Raw genomic sequence first — 14,721 nt, 5'->3', positions numbered from 1 at the left:
AGCTGTGGGGACACTTTATGATACATCGTTCTGGTCCTGGGGGATGCAGGCTACAGCATTGGGTAGCCCGCTGGACCTGGATACGACCTTTTATACTGGGCCCTGCACACCTGTGCAGGTGACTCTCAGGTCTCCCACCGCTGTGCTCTCTGGAGGCACACCTTATGTGACTATACCGTTAGTACACATGGTCTACATACATAACGCATCCCTGCTGTAAATTTCTATGTTTCTCTGAAGACGCTCCTTAAAACCTACCTGTTCGACCCAGCTTTTGGTCACCTGTCCCTAATATCTCCTTCTGCGGCTCGGGATCAGACTTTGCGTGATAACGCTCCTGTGAAGTGTCTTGGGAGGATTTACAATGGTAAAGTCGCTATATTAATGCAGGCTGCTGTTGTTGGAGGGGTGATAAAACTCGAGGCTCGAAACAGCACCTGACAAGAGCAGGGAAGGGTTCTGAGCGGTGGGACAGCGGCTGTGTGTTTAATTCTGTGCCCGCACCACCCCCCCCGGGCCGTGTGCTGAGAAGTCCGATCAGCTCCCACTACTGAGGGAGGCAGGGATTGTGTGAGCAAGACTGCTGCAGATCACCTCGAATTAGCTGCCGGAACCACATTCACCATGGCTGATTGAAGCGCTCAGTAAATGAGCAGAAGACCCATTCGATACGCAGGATCAGAAATCAGTGAATCACTCACGTCCAGAGAATGTAACTAAAAATCCAAGCAAACTTTCGGCTGAAAGAAAGACGTGCATTCATATAGCGCCTTTCCCCACCACCGGACGTCCCAATGCGCTTTACAGCCAATGAAGTACTTTTGGAGTGTAGTCACTGTTGTAATGTGGGAAACGCCAATTTGCACACAGCAAGCTCCCACACACAGCAATGTGATACTGACCCAGATCGTCTGTTTTAGTGATGTTGGTTGAGGGATAAATATTGGCCCCAAGACACCGGGGAGAACTCTTCTTCAAAATAGTGGCCCCGGGATCTTTTAGGTCCAACTGAGAGAGCAAACGCGGCCTCAGTTTAACGTCTCATCCAAAAGACAGCACCTTCAACAGTGCAGCACTACCTCAGTACCACCCCTCCGACAGTACGGTGCTCCCTCAGTACTGCCCCTCCGACAGTGCGGTGCTCCCTCAGTACTGCCCCTCCGACAGTGCGGTGCTCTTCAGTGTTTGATGGGACAGTGTAGAGGGAGCTTTACTCTGTATCTAACCCCCTGTACCTGCCCTGGGAGTGTTTGATGGGACTGTGTAGAGGGAGCTTTACTCTGTATCTAACCCCCTGTACCTGCCCTGGGAGTGTTTGATGGGACAGTGTAGAGGGAGCTTTACTCTGTATCTAACCCCGTACTGTACCTGCCCTGGGAGTGTTTGATGGGGACAGTGTAGAGGGAGCTTTACTCTGTATCTAACCCCCTGTACCTGCCCTGGGAGTGTTTGATGGGACAGTGTAGAGGGAGCTTTACTCTGTATCTAACCCCCTGTACCTGCCCTGGGAGTGTTTGATGGGACAGTGTAGAGGGAGCTTTATTCTGTATCTAACCCCCTGTACCTGCCCTGGGAGTGTTTGATGGGACAGTGTAGAGGGAACTTTACTTTGTATCTAACCCCCTGTACCTGCCCTGGGAGTGTTTGATGGGACAGTGTAGAGGGAGCTTTACTCTGTATCTAACCCCCTGTACCTGCCCTGGGAGTGTTTGATGCGACACTGTAGAGGGAGCTTTACTCTGTATCTAACCCCCTGTAGCTGCCCTGGGAATGTTTGATGGGACAGTGTAGAGGAAGCTTTACTCTGTATCTAACCCCCTGTACCTGCCCTGGGAGTGTTTGATGGGACTGTGTAGATGGAGCTTTACTCTGTATCTAACCCCCTGTACCTGCCCTGGGAGTGTTTGATGGGACAGTGTAGAGGGAGCTTTACTCTGTATCTAACCCCCTGTACCTGCCCTGGGAGTGTTTGATGGGACAGTGTTTACTGAGCCCCCAGTTCCAGCCCCCAGCCCCAGCCCCCAGTCCCCAGCCCCCAGCCCCCAGTCCCAGCCCCCAGTCCCTGACCCCAGCCCCCTGCCCCCAGTCCCAGCCCCCAGCCCCAGCCCACAGTCCCAGCCCCCAGCCCTAGCCCCAGTCCCAGCCCCAGCCCCCAGCCCCCAGTTCCAGCCCCCAGTTCCAGCCCTCAGCCCCAGCCCCCAGCCCCCAGCCCCAGGCCCCCAGTCCCAGCCCCCAGTCCCTGACCCCAGCCCCCAGCCCCCTGTTCCAGCACCCAGCCCCCGGCCCCCAGTCCCTGACCCCAGACCCCTGCCCCCAGCCCCAGCCCCCAATCCCAGCCCCCAGCCCCAGCCCACAGTCCCAGACCCCAGCCCCAGCCCCAGTCCCAGCCCCAGCCCCCAGCCCCCAGTTCCAGCCCCCAGTTCCAGCCCCCAGCCTCCAACCCCCAGTTCCAGCCCCCAACCCCCGGACCCCAGTCCCAGCCCCAGCCCCCAGCCCCCAGCCCCCAGTCCCTGACCCCAGCCCCCAGTCCCAGCCCCCAGTCCCAGCCCCCAGCTGCAGCCCCCAGTCGCCAGTCCCAGCTCCAGCCCCCAGCCCCCAGTCCCTGACCCCAGCCCCCAGCCCCCAACCCCCAGCCCCCAGTCCCTGACCCCAGCCCCCAGCCCCAGCCCCCTGCCCCCAGCCCCCAGCCCCAGTTCCAGCCCCAGCCCCCTGCCCCCAGCCTCCAGTTCCAGCCCCCAGCCCCAGCCCCCTGCCCCCAGCCCCCAGTTCCAGCCCCCTGCCCCCAGCCCCCAGTTCCAGCCCCCAGTCCCAGCCCCCTGCCCCCAGCCCCCAGTTCCAGCCCACAGCCCCCAGCCCCCAGCCCCCGGCCCCCAGTCCCAGCCCCAGCCCCCAGTCCCAGCCCCCAGCCCCCGGCCCCCAGTCCCAGCCCCCTGCCCCAAGCCCCCAGTCCCAGCCCCCAGTCCCCAGTCCCAGCCTCAGCCCCCGGCCCCCAGCCCCCAGCCCCCTGACCCCAGCCCCCAACACCCAGCCCCCAGCCCCCAGTCCCCAGTCCAAGCCCCAGCCCCCAGTCCCTGACCCCAGCCCCAGCCCCCAGACCCCAGCCCGGTGATTCCAGCCCGTGGCTGTCCTACAGACAGGGGATTAGCGAGTGCGTTTAGCTTCACGCTGTGTCTGACAGTGACGCAGGCTGACAATGCAGAGTTAATCCCTGTTTGATAAGGGGCCGCTGTCCCCTGTTGGTCCCAGCTGCTTATCTCTGACTGGCGGATTGATGAGGAATAGACGCGGGAGATGATCAGAGGCAGCTCAGTGAGCAGGATATCGCCGGACGTAAGTCAAACCGTGCAGAACCATCGTACCGGGAGTGACTGGGAGCATTGCAGCCTCTGCTTATCCATTCAAAACATCTGTTTAAATTTCACACAGAGGCCCTCGGCCAACAACATTAACCTCTCCTGCCTCCTTACCACAATGTGCAGTTATATAGCACTTTTACCGAAGTAAAACGTCCCAAGGTGCTAACAGGAGCGATTGTCACACACAATCTGTCACCAAGCCACACAAGGAGGTATCAGGGCAGGTGACCAAAGGCTTGGTCAAAGAGGGAGGTTTTAAGGAGCATCTTAGAAGAGGAGAGAGAGGCGGAGAGGTTTAGGGAGGGAGTTCCAGAGCTTGGGGCCCAGACAGCTGAAGGCACGGCCACCGATGGTGGAGCGATGGGAATCGGGGGATGCTCAAGTGGCCAGAATTGGAGGAACACAGAGATCTCGGAGGGTTGTAGGGGTTGGAGGAGATTACAGAGATAGGGAGGGATGGGCCGGAGGAGGTTACAGAGATAGGGAGGGATGGGCTGGAGCAGGTTACAGAGATAGGGAGGGGTGTAGGGGCTGGAGGAGGTTACAGAGATAGGGAGGGGTGTAGGGGCTGGAGGAGATTACAGAGATAGGGAGGGGTGTAGGGGCTAGAGGAAGTTACAGAGACAGGGAGGGGTGTAGGGGCTGGAGGAGGTTACAGAGATAGGGAGGGGTGTAGGGAGCTGGAGGAGGTTACAGAGATAGGGAGGGGTGTAGGGGCTGGAGGAGGTTACAGAGATAGGGAGGGGTGTAGGGAGCTGGAGAAGGTTACAGAGATAGGGAGGGGTGTAGGGGCTGGAGGAGGTTACAGAGATAGGGAGGGGTGTAGGGAGCTGGAGAAGGTTACAGAGATAGGGAGGGGTGTAGGGAGCTGGAGGAGGTTACAGAGATAGGGGGGAGGAAGGGAGCTGGAGGAGGTTACAGAGATAGGGAGGGGTGTAAGGAGCTGGAGGGGTTACAGAGATAGGGAGGGGTGTAGGGGCTTGAGGAGGTTACAGAGATAGGGAGGGGTGTAGGGGCTGGAGGAGGTTACAGAGATAGGGAGGGGTGTAGGGAGCTGGAGGGGTTACAGAGATAGGGAGGGGTGTAGGGGCTGGAGGAGGTTACAGAGATAGGGAGGGGTGTAGGGGCTGGAGGAGGGTACAGAGATAGGGAGGGGTGTAGGGAGCTGGAGGAGGTTACAGAGATAGGGAGGGGTGTAGGGGCTGGAGGAGGGTACAGAGATAGGGAGGGGTGTAGGGAGCTGGAGGAGGTTACAGAGATAGGGAGGGGTGTAAGGAGCTGGAGGGGTTACAGAGATAGGGAGGGGTGTAGGGGCTTGAGGAGGTTACAGAGATAGGGAGGCGTGTAGGGGCTGGAGGAGGTTACAGAGATAGGGAGGGGTGTAGTGAGCAGAGTAATGTTCACAGTACAGGAAGGATGTGCGGATTCCCAGGGTTTGAGATCCCAGTGAGGAATCAGGTTGAGGGAGATGTAATGCGATGAATCCCATCGAGTGTACTGCAAAGAAACAGGCCATTGGGCCCACCGCTCCGTGCCGAGACCCCTCTCACCCCTCTCCAGCTCATCCCATCACCATATCCCTCTATCCCTTTCCTCGCCATGTGTCTAACCAGCTTCCCCCTTAAATACATCGATACTATTCGCCTCAACCCCTCCCTGTGGCAGTGAGTCCCACATTCTCACCCCGCTCTGGGTAAAGAAGTTTCTCCTGAATTCCCCATTGGGTTTATCAGTGACTGTCTGATATTGATGGCCCCTAGTTCTGGTCTCGACCACAAGTGGAAACATCTTCTCTACGTCTACCCTATCGAACCCTCTTCATAATTTTAAAATCTCCATCGGGTCACCTCCAAGTCTTCCCTATTCTAAAGAAAAGGGCCCCAACCTGTTCAATCGTATCCGATTGCTGTAATCTCCCAGTTCACTTACCATCCTTGTAAATCCTTTTTTGTACATTCTCGTGTGTTACTATGTCCTTTTTATAGTATGGAGACCAGAACTGTGCCCAGTGTCGCCTGACCAGGGTCCGATACAAGGTTATCATAACACAGGGGCAGGAGACTGCCCCTCCGACAGTGCGGCACTCCCTCAGTACTGCCCCTCCGACAGTGCGGCGCTCCCTCAGTACTGCCCCTCCGACAGTGTGGCACTCCCTCAGTACTGCCCCTCTGACAGTGCGGCACTCCCTCAGTACTGCCCCTCCGACAGTGCGGCACTCCCTCAGTACCGCCCCTCCGACACTCCCTCAGTACTGCCCCTCCGACAGTGCGGCACTCTCTCAGTACTGTCCCTCCGACAGTGTGGCACTCCCTCAGTACTGCCCCTCCGACAGTGCAGCACTCCCTCAGTACTGCCCCTCTGACAGTGCGGCACTCCCTCAGTACTGCCCCTCCGACAGTGCGGCACTCCCTCAGTACCGCCCCTCCGACAGTGCGGCACTCCCTCAGTACTGCCCCTCTCACAGTGCGGCACTCCCTCTGTACTGCCCCTCCGACAGTGCGGCACTCTCTCAGTACTGTCCCTCCGACAGTGCGGCGCTCCCTCACCACTGTCCGTCCGACAATACAGCGGAGCTCCCTCAGTACTGCCCCTCCGACAGTGCGGCACTCCCTCAGTACTGCCCCTCCGACAGTGCAGCGCTCCCTCAGTACTGCCTCTCTGACAGTGTGCGCTCCCTCAGTACTGCTCCTCCGACAGTGCGGGGCTCCCTCAGTACTGCCCCTCCGTCAGTACGGCGCTCCCTCAGTACTGCCCCTCCGACAGTACGGTGCTCCCTCAGTACTGACCCTCCGACAGTACGGCGCTCCCTCAGTACTGACCCTCCGTCAGTACGGTGCTCCCTCAGTACTGACCCTCCGACTGTGTGCGCTCCCTCAGTACTGCCCCTCCGACAGTACGATGCTCCCTCAGTACTGACCCTCTGTCAGTACGGTGCTCCCTCAGTACTGACCCTCCGACAGTACGGTGCTCCCTCAGTACTGACCCTCCGACAGTGTGCGCTCCCTCAGTACTGACCCTCCGACAGTGTGCGCTCCCTCAGTACTGACCCTCCGAGAGCGCACGGGAACAGTGGAGCCCAATTGTGTACGGGGAGCATGGGTGGGTTGGGAGGTGAGATGTTTATACCGCGTCTGATCTTCCTTCCATCGTGTGACCTCGCTCCGCCTCTGAAGTTTGCAAACGCCCAGCTATGCCCAATTATTTCCAGAACTGAACGCGTGGCTTGGTTTCAGACTTCGTGCTTTAACGAGTAAATCCTTTCAACTGGAAATTTCGCTCTCCCTCTCTCTCGTCTGTGTCTCTTTCTGTTTCCCAAAACTCAAAGGTCGGCCCGTTATGTAACAGGAAGGGTAATGGAGCCAAGTTTTCGGTCATTAGGAGTCTATCATTGTTCCCAGGGGGCTATCAACAACAACGTGTATTTATATAGCGCCTTTAACGTACTGTAACGTCCCAAAGCGCTTCACAGGAGGGTTACAGACACAACAGGTAACTTTGACACTGAGCCTCTGAAGCAATTAGGGCAGGTGACCAAAGAGGGAGGTTATAAGGAGCATCTTGAAGGAGGAGAGAGAGGCGGAGAGGTTTAGGGAGGGAGTTCCAGAGCTTGGGGCCCAGGTAACAGAAGGCACAGCCACCGATGGTGGAGCGATTATAATCAGGGATGGTCAGGAGGGCAGGATTAGAGGAGTGCAGAGATCTCGGGGGGGTTGTGGGGCTGGAGGGGGTTACAGAGATAGGGAGGGGTGTAGGAGCTGGAGGAGGTTACAGAGATAGGGAGGGGTGTAGAGGCTGGAGGGGTTTACAAAGATAGGAAGGGGTGTAGGGGCTGGAGGAGGTTACAGAGATAGGGAGGGTTGAAGAGGCTGGAAGAGGTTACAGAGATAGGGAGGGGTGTGGGGGCTGGAGGAGGTTGCAGAGATAGGGAGGGGTGTAGGGGCTGGAGGTTACAGAGATAGGGAGGGGTGTAGGGGCTGGTGGTTACAGAGATAGGGAGGGGTGTAGGGGCTGGAGGAGGTTACAGAGATAGGGAGGGGTGTAGGGCTGGAGAAGATTACAGAGATAGGGAGGGGTGTAGGGGCTGGGGGAGGTTACAGAGATAGGGAGGGGTGTAGGGCTGGAGGAGATTACAGAGATAGGGAGGGGTGTAGGGGCTGGAGGAGGTTACAGAGATAGGGAGGGGTGTAGGGCTGGAGGAGATTACAGAGATAGGGAGGGGTATAGGGGCTGGGGGAGGTTACAGAGATAGGGAGGGGTGTAGGGCTGGAGGAGATTACAGAGATAGGGAGGGGACGAGGAGACAATGGAGGGATTTGTAAATGGAGAATTTTGAAATCGAGGTGTTGATTAACCGGGAGCCAATGTAGGTCAGTGAGCACAGCGAGTGATAGGTGAGCGGGACTTGGTGCGAGTTAGAACATGGGGCAGTGAGCACAGGGGGTGATGGGTGAGTGGGACTGGGTGCGAGTTAGGACACGGGGCAGTGAGCACAGGGGGTGATGGGCGAGCGGGGCTCGGTGTGAGTTAGAACACAGGGGCAGCGAGCACAGGGGGTGATGGGTGAGCGGGAATCGGTGTGAGTTAGGACACGGAGCAGTGAGCACAGGGGGTGATGGGTGAGCGGGACTGGGTGCGAGTTAGGACACGGGGTCAGTGAGCACAGGGGGTGATGGGTGAGTGGGACTCGGTGCGAGTTAGGACACGGGGGCAGTGAGCACAGGGGGTGATGGGTGAGTGGGACTCGGTGTGAGTTAGGACACGGGGGCAGTGAGCACAGGGGGTGATGGGTGAGTGGGACTCGGTGCGAGTTAGGACACGGGGGCAGCCGAGTTTTGGATCACCTCTAGTTTACGTGGGGTAGAATGTGGGCGGCCGGCCAGGAGTGCGTTGGAATAGTCAAGTCTGGAGGTAACGGGGGCACGGATGAGGGTTTCAGCAGCGGATGAGCTGAGGCAGGGGGCGGAGACGGGCGATTTTACGGACGGTGGAAATAGACAGTGTGAGTTATGCTGCGGGATATGTGGCCGGAAGCTCATTTCCGAGTACAGTCGGCGGGACAGAGGGCGGGGGCTTGGGGTACAGTCGGAGGGACAGAGAGCGGGGCACAGGGTACAGTCAGAGGGACAGAGAGCGGTGCTTGGGGTATAATCGGAGGGAGGGGCAGAGAGCGGGACTCATGGGGCACAGTCGGAAGGACAGAGAGCGGGGCTCATGGTACAGTTGGTGGGACAGAGAGTGAGGCTTGGGGTACAGTCAGAAGGAGCGACAGAGAGCAGGGCTCGGGGTACAGTCGGAAGCAGAGACAGAGATTGGGGTTCACGGAGTACAGTCGGAGGGAGGGACAGAACGGGACTCGGGCTACAGTCGGAGGGACAGAGAGTGGGGCTCGGTGTACAGTCGGAGGGAGGGACAGAGAGCGGGGCTTGGGGTACAGTCGGAGGGATGGAGTGCGGGCATCGGGGTACAGTCGGTGGGAGGGACAGAGAGTGGGGCTGAGGGTACAGTCGGAGGGACAGAGAGCAGGACTCGGGGTACAGTCGGCGAGACAGAGAGCATGGCTCTGGGTACAGTCGGAGGGAGGGACAGAGAGTGTGGCTCTGGGTACAGTCAGAGGGACAGAGAGTGTGGCTCTGGGTACAGTCGGAGGGAGGGACAGAGAGCGTGGCTCTGGGTACAGTCGAAGGGACAGAGAGCAGGGCTCACGGTACAGTCAGAGGGAGGGCAGAGAGCGGGGCTCACGGTACAGTCGGAGGGTCAGAGAGCAGGACTCGGGGTACAGTCAGAGTGACAGAGAGCGGGGCTGCGGGTACAGTCGGAGGGACAGAGAGCAGGACTCGGGGTACAGTCAGAGGGGCAGAGAGCGGGGCTCACGGTACAGTCGGAGGGACAGAGAGCAGGACTCGGGGTACAGTCGAAGGGATAGAGAGCGGGGCTGAGGGTACAGTCGGAGGGACAGAGAGCAGGACTCGGTGTACAGTCGGAGGGAGGGGCAGAGAGCGTGGCTCACGGTACAGTCGGAGGGAAAGAGAGCAGGACTCGGAGTACAGTCGGAGGGACAGAGAGCGGGGCTGAGGGTACAGTCGGAGGGACAGAGAGCAGGATTCGGGGTACAGTCGGAGGGACAGAGAGCGGGGCTCGGGGTACAGTCGCAGGGACAGAGAGCGGGGCTCGGGGTACAGTCGAAGGGACAGAGAGCGGGGCTCAGGGTACAGTCAGAGTGACAGAGAGCGGGGCTGCGGGTACAGTCGGAGGGACAGAGAGCAGGACTCGGGGTACAGTCGGAGGGACAGAGAGCGGGGCTGAGGGTACAGTCGGAGGGACAGAGAGCAGGACTCGGGGTACAGTCGGAGGGACAGAGAGCGGGGCTCGGGGTACAGTCGCAGGGACAGAGAGCGGGGCTCGGGGTACAGTCGAAGGGACAGAGAGCGGGGCTCAGGGTACAGTCGGTGGGGGGACAGAGAGCGGGGCTCTGGATACAGTCGGAGGGACAGAGAGCGGGGCTCGGGGTACAGTCGAAGGGACAGAGAGCGGGGCTCAGGGTACAGTCGGAGGGACAGAGAGCGGGGCTCAGGGTACAGACGGAGGGACAGAGAGCGGAGCTTGGGGTACAGTCGGTTGGTCAAAGAGTGGCGCTTGGGATACAGTCAGAGGGGGGGACAGAGAGCAGGGCTCATGGGGTACAGTCAGAGGGACAGAGAGCGGGGCTTGGGGTACAGTCGGAGGGACAGAGAGCGGGGCTCAGGGTACAGTCGGTGGGGGGGACAGAGAGCGGGGCTCTGGATACAGTCGGAGGGACAGAGAGCGGGGCTCTGGGTACAGTCGGAGGGAGGGACAGAGAGCGGGCGCGGGGTACAGTCGGAGGGACAGAGAGCGGGGCTCGGGGTACAGTCGGAGGGAGGGACAGAGAGCGGGGCTCGGGGTACAGTCAGAAGGAAAGAGAGCGGGGCTCTAGGTACAGTCGGAGGGAAAGAGAGCGTGGCTCAGGGTACAGTCAGAGGGACAGAGAGCAGAACTCGGGGTACAGTCGGAGGGAGGGACAGAGAGCGGGGCTCAGGGTACAGTCGGAGGGACAGAGAGGACCGGGGCTCATGGTACAGTCGGAGGGACAGAGAGCGGGGCTCTGGGTACAGACGGAGGGAGGGACAGAGAGCGGGGCTCAGGGTACTGTCGGAGGGACAGAGAGCGGGGCTCTGGGTACAGTCGGAGGGACAGAGAGCGGGGCTCTGGGTACAGTCGGAGGGACAGAGTGCGGGGCTCAGGGTACAGTCGGAGGGACAGAGAGCGGGGCTCTGGGTACAGTCGGAGGGACAGAGAGCAGGGCTCTGGGTACAGTCGGAGCGACAGAGAAAGGGGCTCGGGGTACAGTTGGAGGGACAGAGAGCGGGGCTCAGGGGTACAGTCGGAGGGACAGAGAGCGGGGCTCAGGGTGCAGTCGGAGGGACAGAGAGCGGGGCTCTGGGTACAGTTGGAGGAAGGGACAGAGACGGGGCTCAGGGTACAGTCGGAGGGACAGAGAGCAGGGCTCAGGGTACAGTCGGAAGCACAGAGAGCAGGACACGAGATACAGTCGGAGGGAGGGACAGAGTGTGGGGCTCGGGGTACAGTCGGAGGGACAGAGAGCGGGGCTTGGGGTACAGTTGGAATGACAGAGAGCGGGGCTCAGGGTACAGTCGGAGGGAGGGACAGAGAGCGGGGCGTGGGGGTACAATCGGAGGAGTGGGGAGTGGGGCGCAGGGTACAGTCGGAGGGAGAGACAGAGAGTGGGGCTCACGGGGTACAGTCGGAGGGAAAGAGAGCGGGGCTCATGGTACCATCAGAGGGACAGAGAGTGGGGCTCGGGGTACAGTCGGAGGGAGGGACAGCGAGCCGGGCTTGGGGTACAGTCGAGGGACAGAGAGTGGGGCTCAGGGTACAGCCAGAGGGACAGAGAGCGGTGCTTGGGATACAGTCGGAGGGAGGGACAGAGAGCGGGGCTCGGGGTACAGTCGGAGGGACAGAGAGTGGGGCTTGGGGTACAGTCGGAGGGAGGTACAGAGAGCGGGGCTTGGGGTACAGTCGGAGGGCGGGACAGAGAGCGGGGCTCTCGGTACAGTCGGAGGGACAGAGAGCGGGGCTCGGGGTGCAGTCAGAGGGACAGAGAGCAGGGCTCTGGGTACAGTTGGAGCGACCGAGAGCGGGGCTCAGGGGTACAGTCGGAGGGATTGAGAGCGGGGCTCGGGGTACAGTCGGAGGGCGGGACAGAGAGCGGGGCTCTAGGTACAGTCGGAGGGACAGAGAGCGGGGCTCTAGGTACAGTCGGAGGGACAGAGAGCGGGCCTCTAGGTACAGTCGGAGGGACAGAGAGCGGGGCTCTGGGTACAGTCGGAGGGACAGAGAGTGGGGCTCAGGGTACAGTTGGAGGGACAGAAGAGTCACGGTGTTGGGAGTTGTAGTTGTGACTGGCAGAATGGTCTTTTTCAACAGGAGGCAGACGAATCCGTGCCAGTTCCCGCATTATACACGGTCCAATTATCGGGCTGACGAGTGCGGGAACATTCAACACTGACAGTTGCTTCCAGACCTCTCCTGCCCCCTCCCCCTCCCCTAAACCCCCCCCCCCCTGCTCCCCCTGGCCTTCCCCCTACCTTCCCCTACACCGGGCTATCCCCCTCCCCTAACCCTTCTCCCTCCTCATCCCCCCTCCGCTCTCCTAACCCCCTCCTCATCCCCCCTCCCCTCCCCTAACCCTCCCCTCCTCCTGGCCTTCCTCCTCCATTAACCCCTCCCCCTCCCCTAACCCCTCTCCCTCCCATAACCCCTCTCCCTCCTCATCCCCCCTCCCCTCCCCTAACCCTCCCCTCCTCCTGGCCTTCCTCCTCCATTAACCCCTCCCCCTCCCTTAACCCCTCTCCCTCCCATAACCCCTCTCCCTCCTCATCCCCCCTCCCCCTCCATTAACCCCTCCCCTTCATCCCCCCTCCTCATCCCCCTCCCCTAACCCCCCCCCCCTCCTCCTGGCCTTCCTCCTCCATTAACCCCTCCCCTTTTCCTAACCAATCTCCCTCCCATAACCCCTCTCCCTTCTCATCCCCTCTCCCCCTCCCTTAACCCCTCCCCCTCCACCACGCCCTCCCCCTCCACTAGGCCCTTCCCTAACCCCGTCCACCATTCCCCTCCCTCTATCACCCTCCCCCTATCCCCGTCCAACATTCCCCTCCCACCATTCCTCTCCCCCTCCCCTATCCGCCTGGCCTCCCCATCTCCCTCCCAAACTGCCTACCCTAATTCTGCCCCCTTGAGCATCCCCTGCTCCCCTCTCCCACCCCCTGAGTATAATCGCTCCACCATCGGTGTCCGTGTCTTCTGTCGCCTTGGCCCCAAGCTCTGGAACTCCTTCCCTAAACCTTTCCCCCTCTCTCTCCTCCTTTAAGACGCTCCTTAAAACCCAGCTTGTGCTTGTCCTAATATCTCCTTATGTGGCTTGCTGTCAAATTCCTGAAGGGGAGAAATTCAGAGGGCTGTGGGGAGTGGGACAGAGCTGGCACTGGCCTGATGGGCCCGATGGCCTCCTCCTGCTGTGCTACATCATTCTATGGTTCTATGACATGAACAATGCTTCAAACGTTGAGAGGCTTCGATAGGGTGGATAGAGAGAGAGAAACTGGAAACTGCTTCCTCTGGTGGGGCAGTCCAGAACAAGGGGCATCACCTTAAAATTAGAGCCAGGCCGTTCAGGGGTGATGTCAGGAAACACTTGTTCACACAATGGGGCCGTGGGAATCTGCAACTCTCTCCCCAAAAAAACTGTGGAGGCTGACGGGGGGATCAATTGACAATTTCAAGACAGTGATTGATGGATTTTTTGTTGGGTAACGGTCTCAAGGGATATGGAGCAAATGTGGGTGGGTAAATGGGGTTAAGATGCAGATCAGACCCGATGTCTAACTGAATGGTTCTACAGGCTCGAGGGGCTGAATGGCCTCCTCCTGTTCCTAATGCAACAGGCTCGAGGGGCTGAATGGCCTCCTCCTGTTCCTAACGTAACAGGCTCAAGGGGCTGAATGGCCTCCTCCTGTTCCTAATGTAACAGGCTCAAGGGGCTGAATGTCCTCCTCCTGTTCCTAATGTAACAGGCTCGAGGGGCTGAATGGCCTCCTCCTGTTCCTAATGTAACAGGCTCGAGGGACTGAATGGCCTCCTCCTGTTCCTAATGTAACAGGCTCGAGGGGCTGAATGGCCTGTTCCTAATGTAACAGGCTCGAGAGGCTGAATGGCCTCCTCCTGTTCCTAATGTAACAGGCTCGAGGGGCTGAATGGCCTCCTCCTGTTCCTAATGTAACAGGCTCGAGGGGCTGAATGGCCCCCTCCTGTTCCTAATGTAACAGGCTCGAGGGGCTGAATGGCCTCCTCCTGTTCCTAATGCAACAGGCTCGAGGGGCTGAATGGCCTCCTCCTGTTCCTAACGTAACAGGCTCAAGGGGCTGAATGGCCTCCTCCTGTTCCTAATGTAACAGGCTCAAGGGGCTGAATGTCCTCCTCCTGTTCCTAATGTAACAGGCTCGAGGGGCTGAATGGCCTCCTCCTGTTCCTAATGTAACAGGCTCGAGGGACTGAATGGCCTCCTCCTGTTCCTAATGTAACAGGCTCGAGGGGCTGAATGGCCTGTTCCTAATGTAACAGGCTCGAGAGGCTGAATGGCCTCCTCCTGTTCCTAATGTAACAGGCTCGAGGGGCTGAATGGCCTCCTCCTGTTCCTAATGTAACAGGCTCGAGGGGCTGAATGGCCCCCTCCTGTTCCTAATGTAACAGGCTCGAGGGGCTGAATGGCCTCCTCGTGTTCCTAATGTAACAGGCTCGAGGGGCTGATTGGCCTCCTCCTGTTCCTAATGTAACAGGCTCGAGGGGCTGAATGGCCTCCTCCTGTTCCTAATGTAACAGGCTCAAGGGGCTGAATGGCCTCCTCCTGTTCCTAATGTAACAGGCTCAAGGGGCTGAATGGCCTCCTCCTGTTCCTAAAGTAACAGGCTCGAGGGGCTGAATGGCCTCCTCCTGTTCCTAATGTAACATAGAAACATAGAAACATAGAAAAATAGGTGCAAGAATAGGCCATTCGGCCCTTCGAGCCTGCACCGCCATTCAATGAGTTCATGGCTGAACATGAAACTTCAGTACCCCCTTCCTGCTCTCTCGCCATACCCCTTGATCCCCCTAGTAGTAAGGACAACATCTAACTCCCTTTTGAATATATTTAGTGAATTAGCCTCAACAACTTTCTGTGGTAGAGAATTCCACAGGTTCACCACTCTCTGGGTGAAGAAGTTTCTCCTCATCTCGGTCCTAAATGGCTTACCCCTTATCCTTAGACTATGACCCCTGGTTCTGGACT

Source organism: Pristiophorus japonicus, chromosome Y (assembly GCF_044704955.1).
Source record: "Pristiophorus japonicus isolate sPriJap1 chromosome Y, sPriJap1.hap1, whole genome shotgun sequence".
Taxonomy (NCBI): domain Eukaryota; kingdom Metazoa; phylum Chordata; class Chondrichthyes; family Pristiophoridae; genus Pristiophorus; species Pristiophorus japonicus.
Note: the sequence above shows the minus strand (reverse complement) of the source record.